Below are 15,826 nucleotides of genomic sequence, written 5' to 3'. Positions count from 1 at the left end.
AGCCCTCCCGAGACTCCGCACCTGTGGCAGGAAGAGCCCACAGGCGGGCCGGCTGGGGCTCCCGAGGGTCACAGGAACCCTCAGGAATCCTCACGAGGAACCCTCCAGCTCAACGGGTCTCAGATCTTTGGAGAAGGAGGATGTGGTAGAGGAATCCGTCACAGAGGAGCCCCTCTGTATTCATTTCCTTAGAGTGACAGTGCAGGAAATGCCCATCACAGAGGTGAGCCCAGCGAGCCATCTACCCATCTGGTCAGCAAGAACAAAACAGAGATGAAGCCATACATGTTTGGGGAGTTAGTTTGGTTTGCACCAACTGTTCCTTCCTCCTAAATAAAAAAGGAAGGTAAATAAAAAGGAAGAAAATAAGGGACATGGATTCCTAGTCATCCTAAAAAAGCAGCTCTGTCCATAGGTCAGCCAGTTCTGGCCCTCCTATGGGACTTCGAATCCGATGTCTCAGCCTCGTGGCGCACATCCACCTCCAGATCCGTGACAGCCATGGTAATCCCCCAACGGACCACACGTCTCCAGTCTGGCCCTGGTGCCCTCTGTGCTGTGAATCATACCCCCAGTGCCCATGTTTCTGTTCCAGATCGTTCAGTAGCTGCGTGGGCCGGCCTTTATAATCTCACCCAACCGTCCTGTCTAGCTCTGGGGCTTGCTTCCTGCCTCCCTTACAAGGGGCTACAATTCAGGCGTGGGCTGCTGTCTTCCCTGATATACATTACGCATGTGTTCCACGGCAGCCCCCATGGTGGTGCTGGGGATGCAGCACTGAGTAGGCATCAGCGGCTCTGCCCCGCGTGACCGTATGACGGGTGGGGAAGACAGACTTCAGATGGTCACAGTGGTAATCACGTGAGTCAGTGTGGTGACTGGAGCCGTGACAGTGATAGGAGAGAGGCCAGACCAGGATTCAGGGGTGTGTCATTTAAGCTGAGTTCGAGGTGGCAAATAGCTTTTGGGAGGCGTGGGAGCTTGATGCAAGACTTCTCTAGGACCAGGGACCAGGGTGGGCAAAGGCCCTGAGGAAGGAGAGAGGTAAGAATAACGGTGGTCACCAAAGCACATACTTGCTGTGGTTTGCTCCGTGCCACGCACCGGCTGAAGGTCTTGGCCTGTATTGACTCCGAAAACCCTACACACCGGGTAATTTTGTTGTCCCAATTTTATAGATATGGAAACTGAGGCACAGAGAGGCTCATAGGGTGGTGGGATTTGACCCTGACTAGTCTGGTCCCCAAGTGTGTGCTGTAATCCTCTGTTCCCTTGCTTGGGCCTGGCAAGGCCTTGCAAAGAGGACTTTGGGGCTGTAGCTGGGTCCAGCGAGGTGAGGCCAGAAGGCAGAGACGGGGCCAGGGAAGCCCTGGCAGCAGTTTAGGGAGTGACAGGACCTCCTTGGCACTTCTCAGGGGTCAGTCTACTCAGCTTGTGACGACCCTGGATGGAAGGGGAGTCTTGGGGAGGAAGCAAGAAGGGGGAAGTGGGAGTGATTGGATTTCCGTCCTTCCTTCACCGCGCCCTTTCCTTCTTGTCCTTCAGAGTCTGGCGCCGGTGTCTCTGTGTGCATGTGGACCTGTCCTCCACGTTCTAGGGTTCAGGATCCTCCCACTGAGTCCAGCGCCTCAGGATACCCCCACACATGTGGGCGCTCAACAAGCGCGTGAACGAACAGAGGCAGGAATGAATTTACAGAGTCCGGAGTCAGGTGTCTTCGTTATTTTGTTGTTAATCTCCACGCTGATGCGACCTTCACTCTGTTAAGTTGCTGGGGCTTGGACAGAGGTTCTCCTGGACCAAACTCAAGAGTTCTCTCTTCGGAACTCCCTTCTCAACCATCCCTGACTCTGGGGTTGTGTGTGTTGGTCTGTGCTGTCTAGTTGTAGCAAGAATCTCAGGAGATTTGTTTATCCAGAAGCCCCAGCCTCGAAATCCGGTCACGCTCCGTGTGTGCCGCATTTCTTCATCCACTGCCCTCCCCCCGGAGACGTCTGCCTGCCCTGGGCTGCCTGCATGAATCCTCCCTTCCCCCCCGATGCTTCCCTGCTAGTAATTCTCCAGCCCCTGACCGCCACCTGCTCCCCTGTGGTACGTTTGCACTTTTTCTTGTTGCCACCTCTGTCCCCATGGAAGAACCCTGTGTGGTCATTCCTATCCACCTTATCGTTCTTTGACAAGTGTCATGTGTAATGTTTCCTTTAAACTTATACCCTAAATAAAATGGATTCCTGGTGGAATACCCGTGGTGTGTCGCTAAAGCTAAAATTTCCATTCCCTTCATAGCACGGGTGGCCAGGATCGCTCCTCCAACTTGACATTTTTTTTTAAAGATTTTTTTATTTCTTCATGTAACAGAGAGAGATCACAAGTAGGCAGAAAGGCAGAAAGAGAGAGAGGGAAGAGCAGACTCCCTGCTGTGCAGAGAGCCCGATGTGGGGCTCGATCCCAGGACCCCGAGATCATGACCTGAGCCGAAGGCAGAGGATTAACCCACTGAGCCACCCAGGCACCCCAACTTGACATTTTTAAGGAGTCGAAAGGTTCCCTGATGGCTGTCCAGTCCTTGCCCTGCCTTCTGGTGCGGCCACATCCCTGCTCAGCCCTCCAAGCCCAGACACTTCGCAGTGCTTGGAAGCCAGCAGGACTTGGCGGTGGAGGGCCGGCTGTGATGGGAACAGGCTGACCAGCCCCCCCCCACCCCGCCTTCCTGGGTTCCCTTACAGACCTTGGAGCCTCTGTTGTCCAATGTCAGATCACGGAGCAGGGTTTGGGTTCAGATTTCTGTGTCTTCGAAGCATGTCTGGGATCTGGGAACAAACACCAGGCACGTGACTTTGCACATAGCTAAGTATTACCCTGCCGATTTTTACACTAAAGCATGCTTCCTAAAAGTGCACTCTCACGTGTGTGCCGGTGGGTTTCCAGCACCTGGACACAGCCACGTAACCTGCACCCAGCTCCAGGCACGGAACCGCAGAGCCTGCAGTGTTCCCGGTGCGCCCCTTCCGCTCACTGCTCTCCCCACGAAGGGAGGGCTGCCTTCACTCCTGACAACCTGGCTTGGTTTTGCCTGTCATTGAAGTTTTTACCCCTGGAATCATACAGTGTTGTGGGACGATGTACATTGAAGATGACATTTGGGATTTGAAAAAAAAAAAAATCGTTTCCCCAATCTTCAGCTTATCCCATGTTCCTAGGAATCGAAATCAGATGCTTGGAACGGCGGTCTCATCGGAGGGAGGCTGTCAGTCAAGGATCAGACACACTTGGCGCAAAGCCACCCTTTAGAATTTACAGTGTAGTGATTATAATGACTGTTATTTGTAAATTGTTTTATTAATACATTACTGCCTTGTTTATTTTTTACCATTTGAGAAAGAAAGGATCCCAAATTTCTAGACCAGCGATGGGCAAACTTTTCCTGGAAAGGGTCAGATAGTAAATATTTTCAGCTTTGCTGTCCACGCGGTCTCCGTGGAAGCCGCTCAGCTCCATGGCCGTGGTGCAGAAGCAGCCCCAGACAAGCCAAGGCCAAGTGATGGTGGCTTCTCGCGGGAAAATGTGACTTATGGGTGCCAAGATGTGATGTTCCTATGCTGTTCCTATGCTGTTCACTTATGCTGTTCACTTAGTTCTTTTTTTTTTTTTTAACTTTAACCATATTTGAGGAGAATCTCTTTAAAAATGTCAAACTTCTCTATGTCCTCAGCTTGAGCTGATGACGTTTTCTCAGTGAATTTGGGCACCACGGTGTAGCACCCCCAACCCGGTCCTTTTGCTGTGTTTCCGTGGGTGAGTTATGTCCCTGGACCAGTTTCCTCGTCCGCGCGATGGGAGGCTAGTCAGGACAAGTATTCAGCTGGTTTCACCAGCCTGGCTGTGCTAGCTAGCCGTGGGTAGAAGGATCCGGTCTGACTGACCAGAGCTCCAGGACCAGGGCTGTGCAAGGTCTTCTATATTTTGGATAGCGCCCTTGATGATAATAACGTCCTGTCTACAGACGCTACCTACCATGCCCAGCATTTGCTGGAACGCTCTCTTCTTCCTCCTCCCCTACAGAAGGGACTCCAGGTGTTCATGGCTGAGAGGCTTACTTGGCTTCCATACCAAACTCTCTTACCTCTAGGACTTTGTTACCTTGCCTACACTGCATAGTTTCCTATTCCCCTGGTGGCCACAGGACGTGAGCCGTAACTTCACCTGGCCTACCTTCTCCATCGAATCTACCTTGCTTTTCCTCAGTAGGAGCCTTAAAATGATCTAAAGTAGAGGAAGGAAACCGTGTCCGACCCTCAACTAGGCTCTTAAGAATGCGAACTCTATGTAACATAGGGTCAAAAGCAAGGCTGACTTCAGGACCGGAGAGCCTGGCGGGATTCCGGCTTCCCATTTAGGGGATGTGTGTCCTGGGAGGCTGTCTGTAAAGTGCAGGAAAATCCCATCTACCGCCTTGTGTTAGTACGAGGATTGAGCAAATGACTAATTGTTAGGACTTTTCAGACCATCCAGGCACAGAGTAAGCACTATGTGTTTGCTGTGTTTTTTTTGTTTGTTTGTTTTGTTTTGGGTTTTTTTTGTTTTTTTGTTTTGTTTTGTTTTGTTTTTCATTTTCACTCGGTAAATACATTATGGTTTGGTTCTGATGCCTGGTAAAGATAGGGCTCCTGAATACGTGGCCACTAGGTAAGAGAAGTCACATATGACAGATTTTCTGAGGCGGGGAAATCTCATGGGGTACTGGTTTATGGTTTGTTGAATTTCTGTCTATCTCGCTGTCTTATTAACAGCTCTAGACATCTACTCCTGAACTGGTCTTTTTCTGTCTGGAGACTCAGAGACACACTAAAATGCAGGGGTTAAGAATGGGTGATAAAGCCTTAAATACTGTGCAAAATGGATTTATTCCTAGGAGGCTTTGAAGTAACAGGAGGAAGTCACAGTTAATGGTTCATTTCTTTGGGGGAAACATTCTTAAGAATTACAGTGCTGTTCTCACAGATCTTTCATGGAAATCAAACAACTCCTGGGTCCATGTTCAGTTAAATGAGATATATATATATATATAATTTATATATACATATATACATATATATAATTTATATATATATGTATGTATGTATACACACACAGACACACACACATATATGTATATATATTTATATAATCACTTTGGTGAAAGAGCAAAGAAAAAATATTTTAATGGAGAGTTAATTTTTGAAAATGTGAAATCTGTCACGATGATAGGATTATGGGTGATGAGTACTTTTTTTTTTTTAAGATGGATTTGCGTTTTAAAAAGGCAAGGGGAAGAAAAAAGCCTGAAGCTATTATGTTCTTTCTCCAAGATAAATTATCTTCATTGCAGCTCTAAGATTGCAGAGGTGTGTGTCATAAAATTAAGACCCACAGCCTAAAGCCTTAAGTAGGTAAGCGTATTTTAAGAAGCCGGCAATATGTATTCTAAGCGTGCTGGCCTTTTTCTCTGGACGGTTTTGGTTCACCCCGCCGGGTAGCCTGAAAAGGAGACCCAACTGGACAGGAGTCCGCTGTCCCTTGTCCTGTCTCTCCTCTGCGTTCTTTCTGCCTCTGCGCTGTCATGGCTTGGCTTCAGGCAGATCTTCAAGGTAAAGGCTGGGGACAGTTTCGCGGGACTGATGTCACAAATTGCCGCAAATTGGGTGGCTTGAAAAAACCGAAGTTTATTCTCTCTCCGTTCTGGAGGCCTGAAGTCCAAAATGGAAGTGTCAGCAGAGCCACACTCTCTCCAAAGCCTTGGAGTGGGGCGGGGTCTTTCCTCACCTCTTCCAGCTCTGGGTGTTTCTTGTCCTATGGCAGCATCACTCCAGGCTCTGCCCCACCATGGCCTCTCCCCTGCGACCCTCTCCCTCTTCTATCTAAGAACACTACTCACTAGATTTATGGCCCATCTAAAGAGATTACAAGATCTGTAATTACATCTGTAGACACCTTATTTCTAAAGAAGTTCACATGCCCAAATACTGGGGGTTAGGACTTGGACATCTCTTTTTTGGGGGCCACTATTGGCCCTGCTGTTGCTGGCTTCACAGGTGTTTTAGCTGGCCACCGAGCAGGGCTGGCCATGCAGCGACCCCCTCCCCCCAGAACACTGGCAGTAAGGCAGCTGTTGCGGTGGGAGGCGGGCAGCTGAAATTTGGAAGCTGGCTCCCCACTCACTCAGGTGTGGCCTCAAAGGTGTTATCAGATCTCCCCCAGTGTTGGCTCTTCTCATCTGTAAAGTGGAGGTGATAATATGTAGCTGCCTGGGTCCTGAGGATTATATCGGAGAACATATGAAAGCAGCTAGCACGATGCAGGAACATAATACATGTCTTTGGGTCTGAAATCTGTCACCCGTTGACCTTTACGTTAACTTCTGTGCCCTGAGATGGATTATGTCTGACGACAGATCTGTTGGGTGAGTCCAGACAAGTGGTGGGGATGGAGTGGAACTCTCTGTGTCACTGCGGGATGTCAGCAGGATTCAGTCAGTCAATGTGGAGAGTTTGGGCAGAATCTGGCCATCTGTTCGTGGTGGTCCTTGCTGTGGTCGCTACGGCATCCTAACCTTGTTGATCTGAGTCAGCAGAGAACGGGCCTCTAGGAGGTGATTGGAAATCACAAATGGGGCAACCGTAAACCCACCCCAAGGTACTTGGTGAAAAATGGCCACGCACTTGGCCTTTACCAGCTTTCTATATCCTTCAGCTTAGGACTCAGTACCTAGTTGAGTCTCAAAAATTACTCCTGACTTTAAAAAAACAAACAAACAAAAAGCTATTCTAGGTATTCAGGTAATAGGCAGAATTAACAGCATTTCCCCCAGTCATATCCTTAACGGGCCTGATGAGAGTCTGGTCGTCAGTGGTCACTGAAGAAGACAGAGGACAGAAATTGTCTGTACTTTTATCAGAAGAAAGGGCTTCACCTTTTTGACCTTGGGCCAGTAAGTAACTGGTCCTTTATGAGTTGTTTTAAAAGAGGCCGTCCAGGGGCACCTGGGTGGCTCAGTGGGTTAAGCCTCTGCCTTCGGCTCAGGTCATGATCTCAGGGTCCTGGGATCAAGCTCTGCATCAGGCTCTCTGCTTGGCAGGGAGCCTGCTTCCTCCTCTCTCTCTCTGCCTGCCTCTCTGACTACTTGTGATCTCTCTCAAATAAATAAATAAAATCTTTTTAAAAAGAAGGAAAGAAAAGAAGCCATCTATACCTTTGCCCCTGAGGTCTGGCCCTAGATGGAAGACTTTCTCTGTCCATACCAAATAACAGAATCCTGCTTTCCCCGCAGAGGGACTTTTACTATGTTCCTTCAGTGGCTCACTCCCTGGAAGACTCTAGATCCTCCCTGAGACCATCAACTATTATGAGTTACTGTTGACTAAGTATCCATATCCACAGTGTGCCAGGCCCGGGCGGGAGGTAGAAAGGAGACATGGTCCCCATTCTTCAGCTTTGGGCATTAGGGCCACTGGCACCATAGACTGACATGGTTCCCAGTAGAGGATACAGAGACAGAGAGGGTGTGCAAGGCAGCGTTAGTCCTGAAGGGCCATTTCTACCCTAGTGCCGCCATATTGCTTATATACCGCCATTGTGTAGGGTCTCTGAGTCTGGCCTGTGGGTTGTGTCTACTCAAAAACCTGGAGATTCCCATCTTCCTGGAATAAAAAAAAATGAGCATAATCCTGAACTGGAGTCGTGGAAGCTGAGTACGACCACCCATTTCCTGACACCACTGAGGTCTCATCTCTTTCCGTGGGCCCACAGCCCTTTGCAGGTATCTTTCTAATAACATTTTCTTGTGTCAGATTTTATTTCATCTTTTCACCCCGCATCACTTTTTCTTCCCCCTCCCTACTGGGATAACCACATCCTGAAAGAGGTAGGCATCACTACCGTAGATTTTTTCAACACGTGAATAAATATCTGGCTAATTATCTAGCATCATTTGTGTGTTTTATTATTTTTTAAAGATTTTATGTATTTTAGAGGCTGCATGAGCAGAGGGGCGGGTACGGGCAGAGGGAGAGGAAGTGACCCTCAAGCAGACTCCACATGGAGCCCAGTGCAGGGCTCAATCTCATGACTCTGAGGCCATGACCTGAGCCAAAACCAAAAGTTGGATGTTCAACTGACTGGGCCACCCAGGCACCCCCATTTTGTCTTTTTAAATGTTACCTGTATTACACAATACAAATTCTTTCGTAACTTGTTTTCTTTTTCCTCCGTGAATTTGAAATTTCTCCATTGTTGATTCACGTAGGTCCCCTTCATTGACTTTGCTACATAATGACAGTAATTCGTCTGTTCCTCACAGGTGGACAGCTAGGTTGCTTCTGCGTGTGTGCTCTTTTCAGCAGAGCGGCCGTGCACACCTTCTTCGGCTCTCCTTGCTCTCACGCGAGAATTTCAGTCGGTCGGGGCACTCTTGGAAGGGAAACTCCTGGTCGTGAGGTGGGCGTACCTTTACTGGCTTTGGCAGGTTCGCTTTCCAAAGTGCCTGAGCCAATGTACATCCCGCCAGCTGGTTTAGAGGGTTGTTTCCCCAAATCCCAACTGATGAGGGCTTTTTATAAGATTCACCAAAATTTTTCAACCTGACAGGGTGTGAAATAGGCATTTGGCTCTCTGTAATTGCTGGGAGGGTTAAACACCTTTTTGGATGTTTACCAGCCCGTCAAGCTGCCGCTTCTAGTTGTGTGTTTACATCCGTGGCACATTTTTCCTCTAGTTTTAGAAATGTGGAGGGGGAGAGATGGTTCTTTTCTCACTGATTGGTAGAACTTCCTGACATATTCTGGGTGCTGATTTTTCTGGCGATATCATTTGCAAGTATCTTCCCTGGGTCCGTGACATTTTCACCAAAATCCTTATGAAAGGAAAATGAGACAAGGGATAAGCAGGCCAGCCTTGAAGAGGAGCATCTATAAAAGGGTCTGTTAATTCTGCCTCTGAGGCTAGTTGGTGACATGCTAAGGGCATGGATTATTGTATTTCCTGTTTATTGATGTGTCGTTAGGACAAGGCTTTCATATTATTATTTTCTTTCTGAGGCTTTGATTTCCTTTGCCTTTTAAAAGTATTGTCTTTAGGAAAATGCTTTTGTTCTTGGTGGTTCTCCACACTCACTTGTTTGGGACATCGGCGATGAATGGCAGAGGCCATCACTCAGGTCACAGGGCCTGCCTGCCTGCTTCTAGCACACGGAACCTTCAGTTCCTGTGACTTCTGGAAGGGTTAGAGTAGCCTACCCACTCCCACCAGCACGTAGTTGGTTAGCCGCCATCCTTCCAAAGTGAAGACAGGTTTTTCTTTGTTTCTTTTTTTTTTTTAAGATTTTATTTATTTATTTGACAGAGAGAGAGATCACAAGTAGGCAGAGAGGCAGGCAGAGAGAGAGGAAGGGAAGCAGGCCCCCTGCTGAGCATAGAGCCCAATGCAGGACTCTATCCCAGGACCCTGAGATCATGACCTGAGCCGAAGGCAGCGGCTTAGCCCACTGAGCCACCCAGGAGCTCCGAGACAAGTTTTTCTTAATACAGAAGCAGTCCACGTTTATTACAAACCCTGGCAAAAAGCATAATTCTACACTCATCATGAAGCAAAACTAATACTTTGACTTCTATAAAGTGTTTCTAATATGTATATGACTGTGCAAACAATGTATGATAACAAAAGTGTCATAAAATACTTATTTTAGATTGTATGCCTTTTCCTGAAACATTGGAAATCTCTAGGCTAATGGATGTGTTTCTATGGTGTCAAATTTAATGGCTGCATAGCTCTCCCTTGCACCTTGAAGATTATAAAAGAATCTTTAATATCGATTATGTTCAGGGTTTCCTTTTTTTTTTTTTTCTTTTTTAACTATAAGAAGCATCCTTGAAGGGAACATGGATATTTATGAATATCTTTACTTCCTTGTGGGGAAAAAAAAAAGAGATTCAAGACCTGGAATTACTGGGCTAAAGCCATGCTCATTTCTAAGACTTTGGTACATAGCCCAAATTGTTTAGTGTGGTGGGGGAGGGCTCATCCTCTGGGTCACTCATTCCTGGAACACTTCTTGACCACCTGTCACGTGCCAGCGACTTTCTGTGGGTTGACATGGAAATGTTGAGATGACCCCAGTCACAGGTGTCAGGGCTCAGCAGAACAGCTGAACAGAGAGGGCACGGGAGGCTGTCCCAGGAGGAAGGAGGCTGATCTCTGGTTAAGGGAGGAGGACCATAATGGTCTTGGGATGATACATTGGGCAGCCCTTGCCACACATGAGCTTTCTCTCCAAATGATACAAATCACTTACCTTGACCAGAAGCAGAGCCTCGCCTGGGTTTGAGGTGAGTCATGTAACCTTGGCTTCTGCGGTCTCCGCCACCTCAGTCAAGGGTAACAACGACACCAGCCTATCTGCATCGCAGATGTGAGATTCCTATCGCAGAACGGACGGAAAAGTGGTTTGCTGACTGTCAGGTTCTATATAAATGTCGTATAAACAGCATCACTAATGTTGTCCTCGGATATACACACAAGGACATCAGATGAGGAACAGCTCCCAGGGGACATTAGGAGGGTGCTGGTGCTGGCATGATCCTGCCCTACAGAAAGGAAGTGCGGCAGCCCGGAGAACCTGCCGTGGGGGCTTAGAATCACCTTGAGGACACGGCTCTGCTCTCACCCCGTCTGGGTTCAGATCCCAGCTCTGTGACTCTAGGCACGTGACTCAACCTCCCTGTGCTGGAGTTTGCATCTGTAAAATCCGGATGGCCAGATGACTGTCGAGCCCTCCTGAGAACCAGACAGAAGGAGGCGTATCAGGTGCTACATGCTTCACCCAGGATCTGGTGGTGGGAAATGCTTAGTACGGGGAAGGTCTGTGGCTGTTTCTGTTATCTGCAGCTTGGTAATCGTTGGGAGGAAACTGCCGCAGCAGAGAAAAGCATTCCCCCAGCAGCTGAAGAGCCCCCCAAATCAGATGCTGGTTTTTAAGACTGAGTTTTCATTCATCATTCTGGTACTTCCTAAATAGCTCTTTCCTAGTAAAAGTGCCCTGCTCTGGGGATTTAATTATGGGCCATGAGGATTTGCTTTTTTGCTGAATAAAACTCGAAGAAGGAGCTGCTTTGCTGCTGCGGACAATGAGTAGAAGCTCTGTCTCTTGACCACCATTTTATCAAAGAAAGCCCTTTTCAGCCCCCCTCCTCCCTCGAAGGAACACGAAGACGGGAGGGAGTGAGGAAGAGAGAACATAAGCTCAGTATGTGTCCAAAGATTGCGTTACATAATTTCATGAAAAACTTCCTCCTTTGTTCTACTTTTTCTCTTGTGCGTCTGAGGAATCACAGATCTCGTCCACATAAAAAAGAGATAAAATGACTTACTCAGAGTCACACGGCAAATGATACTCAGGCACGACTGGCCCAGGACCCTCCTGACGCTCCTTTGAACCTCCTAGTTTGCTGCTTCACGGAGTTACTTAAATTGACTCCAAGCCTTGTATGGAAGGAAGCCGCGATGCCGTTGGATTTTGCGATTTGTTTTCTGAGTGTTCACAGCCAAAGAATTCATTACATAAAGAAGCATTTATTTAGTGCTTAAATGCCCGATCCAGAGGATTAGTCAGGGTGAAGGCTGAGCTCCAAAAAGAGATACTAAATTACAGTGGCTAAGGTTAGAAGTTTCTTTGTCTTCTGATGCAGCAGCCCTGAGGTTGGTGGGGCCACCGTAGTGGTCCCTCAGGGACCCTGGTTTCTTTTAGCTTGGTGCTCTGTTCCTTTTCAGGGATGCTTTCCTTATTTGCATCACTGAAGCTGGTTTGCATGGAATTGGTGGGGGGGGGGGGCTTAAAGCTCAGTGACTTGAAGTCAAGGCCCTGAAGAGTCACACATGCTCTGGCACATGCGGTCCTCGACGGACACCAGACTGAAACTCGTGGTGGGACAGACAGCAGGGGCGAAGAGGCTTCCATCCCAGAGAGGAGAGGAATGGCTGCCGGAGGACGTAAAAGTGATCTGGGTCACAGATGTGAAGGTGCTTTTGATTCTGGTCCTTTGGCTCTCTAACAGAAGGGGAGAAGGAAATTCCTGCTGCTTCGGTGGTGGCACTCGGTAGTCAGCCTGGGCAGACACCCCTCACACCTTGGAAGGCACATGGCCTCGGAAGGCACGGTTGGTGTGAGGGGGAGTCCGTGGCGTGTCCGCTCGCACCCCCAAAGGTCTGTCGTGCAGGAGGATTGGCAGTCTTGGCCCTCTTCTCCTATTAGAATATTTCCCTGGGAGATCCAAGGACACTGTTTGAAGAAAGCCTTGAGTTCCCAAGCCTGATGACATCACCTGGCGTTCGCAGTGCCGTCTCGTCCTGGCACAGGGTAAGGGGTGAGATGGCCCAATGACAGTGGGTTTTAGGCTTCTCTTTACCAGCCCTGGGCTCCTGCTCGATAGCGCTCCACAGGACAAAGCTGTAGATCATGCTCCCAGATGGCTTCCTTATTTTTAATTTGGTAAGAAATTTCTGGAATCCCTTCTGTCATCACTGTGGTCTGAATAACATTAATAAAGGGCCAACACAGGCCCTTCACATTATACTTGTGAGAATATTATGGCCTGACACGTACAAGGAAATCATCAAAAACTGTGTTTACAACTTGTGCGGTTTTTTTTCCTTTGGTGCGCAGACAGTTAAATTCCCCCAATCCAAAAAGCCAATCTCCCACTTCCAGGGGAAAATAATCAAGCTACAAATTACCGTAGAACTCTCCTCCTTTCTGCCGCAGGGAGCCTCAGACAGTATCTCATACACGGCTACAAATTGCATTGTTCAAGTGGGGCCGCTGAGCTGTGGTTGGTTCGCGAGTCCACATTCCTAAATGAAGGACCAAGATAGAAACATTGTAAAGTCTCTTACCGAGGAAACGAACATCTGGGTTAGCGTCCTGGAACTGCCCTGACAAAGAGCACAACTGGGTGGCTGAAAACAATAGCAGTTTATTCTCTCCCAGTCCTGGAGGCCAGGATTCCAAAATCAGGCTGTCTGCAAGGTTTCTTCCAGGCTCTCAGGCTCTCGCTGCTTCTGGTGCCCACTGGCAGCCCTTGATCTGTAGATGCTACGCGGCGGAGTCGGCCCTGTCTGCAAGGGGCCTCTTCACCGTGTCTCGGTCTCTAATCTCCCTCTCCTTCTTGTAAGGAGGTCAGTCATTGGTTCAGAGTCAAGGCCCAGCCTAAATTCTAGATGATTTCATCTCAAGAGCCTCAACATAATCATATCTGCAAACAGCCTGCAGCCCAATAAGGTCACGTTCACGGGGACCAGGGGTTAGAACTTGGGCACATCTTTTTGAGCCACACAGTTCAACGCATTACATGGTCATAGCAAACGTGCATGAACAGAGTTTAAATCTACTACCACCAAGCGCCCAACCCCCTTGTTTTGTCGGCTGAAAAGGCAGACGGCCTAGAGCCTTGGAAATGCAACAGGGACAATTTTTCCCATTTGGAGAATCAGAAGTGCCCCAAAGCAAGCTCGTCCTGCAGGGATGGGCACTACATTGTCTCGGGGCATGCCCAGGTTCACAGGCAACCCCGTTTGCACAGCTGCCTGTGAAGCAGCCGGCTCACACGTTGTCAGGGATGTTTCCTTTGCACACGCCCTCCTTTCCCAGGCTCTGTAATTAGTCGGTGGGTGCAGCCCCTATCATTCATCTCTAGGGCTTGATAAGTGTTATTTTACTTCTTGATGGGCACCTCCTGGCCTATTTTCCACTTGGTACCTTTGCTGTTTGTTGTGGTTTATCCGAGCCCCATAAAAACAAGATAAAAAAAGCAAGCATGCACAGGGCAGGAGAAGTCAGACCTGTAATTTAGTCGCGGAAGGTTCAATTGGATGTTTTGTTTTTTTTTTTTTCCTTTCCCTCCTGCCTTCGCTGCATCACTGCTCAGAGCCAGGCTCTGGTCCACCTGTGCCCACATGTTCCCATCCTTTCTGGGGGAATCAGGGTCTTCCTAGGTGCCTGATGGAAAGAGGAAGATTATCCTTTCTTTCACATATTCAGGAACTTTGCAGGAAATTGAAGAAAGATTCAACTTAAAACAAATCCTTTTTTTTAATTATTATTATAAAGGATGGGGGCGCTTGGGTGGCTCAGTGGGTTAAACCTCTGCCTTCGGCTCAGGTCATGATCCCAGGGTCCTGGGATCGAGTCCCACCTCGGGCTCTCTGCTCAGCAGGGAGCCTGCCTCCCCCCCTCTGTCTGTCTGACTCTTTGCCTACTTATGATCTCTGTCTCTCAAACAAATAAATAAAATCTTTAAAAAAAATTATAAAGGATGGTGTAGTTTAGCTGCTATAAGAATGAGAAAAAGTCACTGGGTTTGAACCTGAAGCTCAGGGTGGGGTTTGAAGTATGGACCTTAGTGATTCCAGTTCTGAATCTGGCTCTGGGGTGCCATCCAGAGTCCCCCTTTCTGCTCTGGGATTCTTTAACTCCAACTGGAGACGGTCTCCAGAAGGTGTTCTCTGTGATGGGATAAATGGAAGGCCAGGGCCAGCGGCTTTGTGAGGTCTTTGGACATTTCCTGAGCTCATCCTCTCTCTGAGGACAAGGAACGAGAGAGAACCACTGTCCCGAAGGCCTCACGTGACCTTTTTATTTTTTTTAAATGTAGGACAAGGAATGACCGTGGCCTTGAAAATGTCACTTGTGTTTTCTTTGGTTGTTGAGAAGGAACGCACCTTAGGTCTAAGCTGTTCTATACACAAGCATTGAGGTAGAATCCCCTGTCGATCTTAAAATGAACACAGTGCTTGAGATGCCACTGAGCGGCCTGGGGTAGTCCGAGTTTGTCTGTCTGTTCCTTTTTTCTTTTTTTCTTTTAATTTTGGTAAAATATATATAACATATAATTTATCCTTTTAACCATCCTTAGTGTACATTTCTGTGGCATTAAGTACAATCACCTTGTTGTGTAACCATCATGATGTTCTCCAGACATTTTTGTCTTCCCAAGCTGAAACACTGACCCACGGAACACCAACACCCCATCCCCCCTACTCCCAGCTTCTGACAACCCTTTTTCTACTTTCTGTCTCTGATTTTAACTATTCTAGGGATCTCCTATGGCAGAATCACATAAGATTTGTCCTCTTGGGATGGACTTGTTCACTGAGCCTATGTTCCAAGTTCATCTGTGCTGTAGCCTATGTCCGAATTTCTTTTCTGAGGCTGTTTCCTATCCCACGGCGTGCATAGACCACATGATTTCTTTCATCCATCCGTGGACACTAGAGTTTCTGCCTTCCTCCTCGTCTCTCTGAGGCCCTTCTCTCCATCCATCTTCAGCTGCCTGCTTCTCTTCTGCAACATCCACCAGAACCGAATCTTGCTGTCCTAAACCCTTTCTGCAAACAAGATTTAACAGGGTTGGTTAAGAAAAGGGGGGGAGGGGGGAGAGACAGATATTAGTTCCAAATAAAAAACCTGCTTCGGGCAAGTTCTGGCAACATCTGTGAGGAAAAGAAGGTGGCCCAGGAGACAACAAGGCTTCCTGGCAGGATAAAACACTCCCTACAGCCATAGGCAAATCTCAGAGTACTAAGTATTGTGAGAATTACTTTCTAGAGGAAAACGTGGGTTTTGAAGGCCATGCACAGGATTTTGTTGTACCACGTGTTGTTCTTCTGTATGAGAGGAAGGCCCTGGAACAGGATGCTTGCCCTCGCTGAGGTGGTCTTCTCTGTCCCTTTGCTGGTTGGACCTGAGTCCTGGATGGACCCCAGTCGGCCTAGCTGCTGAGTGAAGACATCGCTTGTGGAA

The 15,826-nt window shown here is 48.1% G+C and overlaps 1 protein-coding gene across 2 annotated transcripts in view; it reads left to right on the top strand.

Annotated features, from left to right (window-relative positions):
- The window catches only part of PRKCA (protein kinase C alpha), a 385,445-nt gene that overhangs the window by 216,590 nt on the left and 153,029 nt on the right, over positions 1–15,826 (top strand). The window lies entirely within an intron of this gene.

The sequence above is a fragment of the Mustela erminea genome, chromosome 18 (assembly GCF_009829155.1).
Source record: "Mustela erminea isolate mMusErm1 chromosome 18, mMusErm1.Pri, whole genome shotgun sequence".
NCBI lineage: Eukaryota > Metazoa > Chordata > Mammalia > Carnivora > Mustelidae > Mustela > Mustela erminea.
The sequence above is the reverse complement of the archived record's forward strand: the minus strand, read 5'-3'. Positions and strand labels throughout refer to the sequence as shown.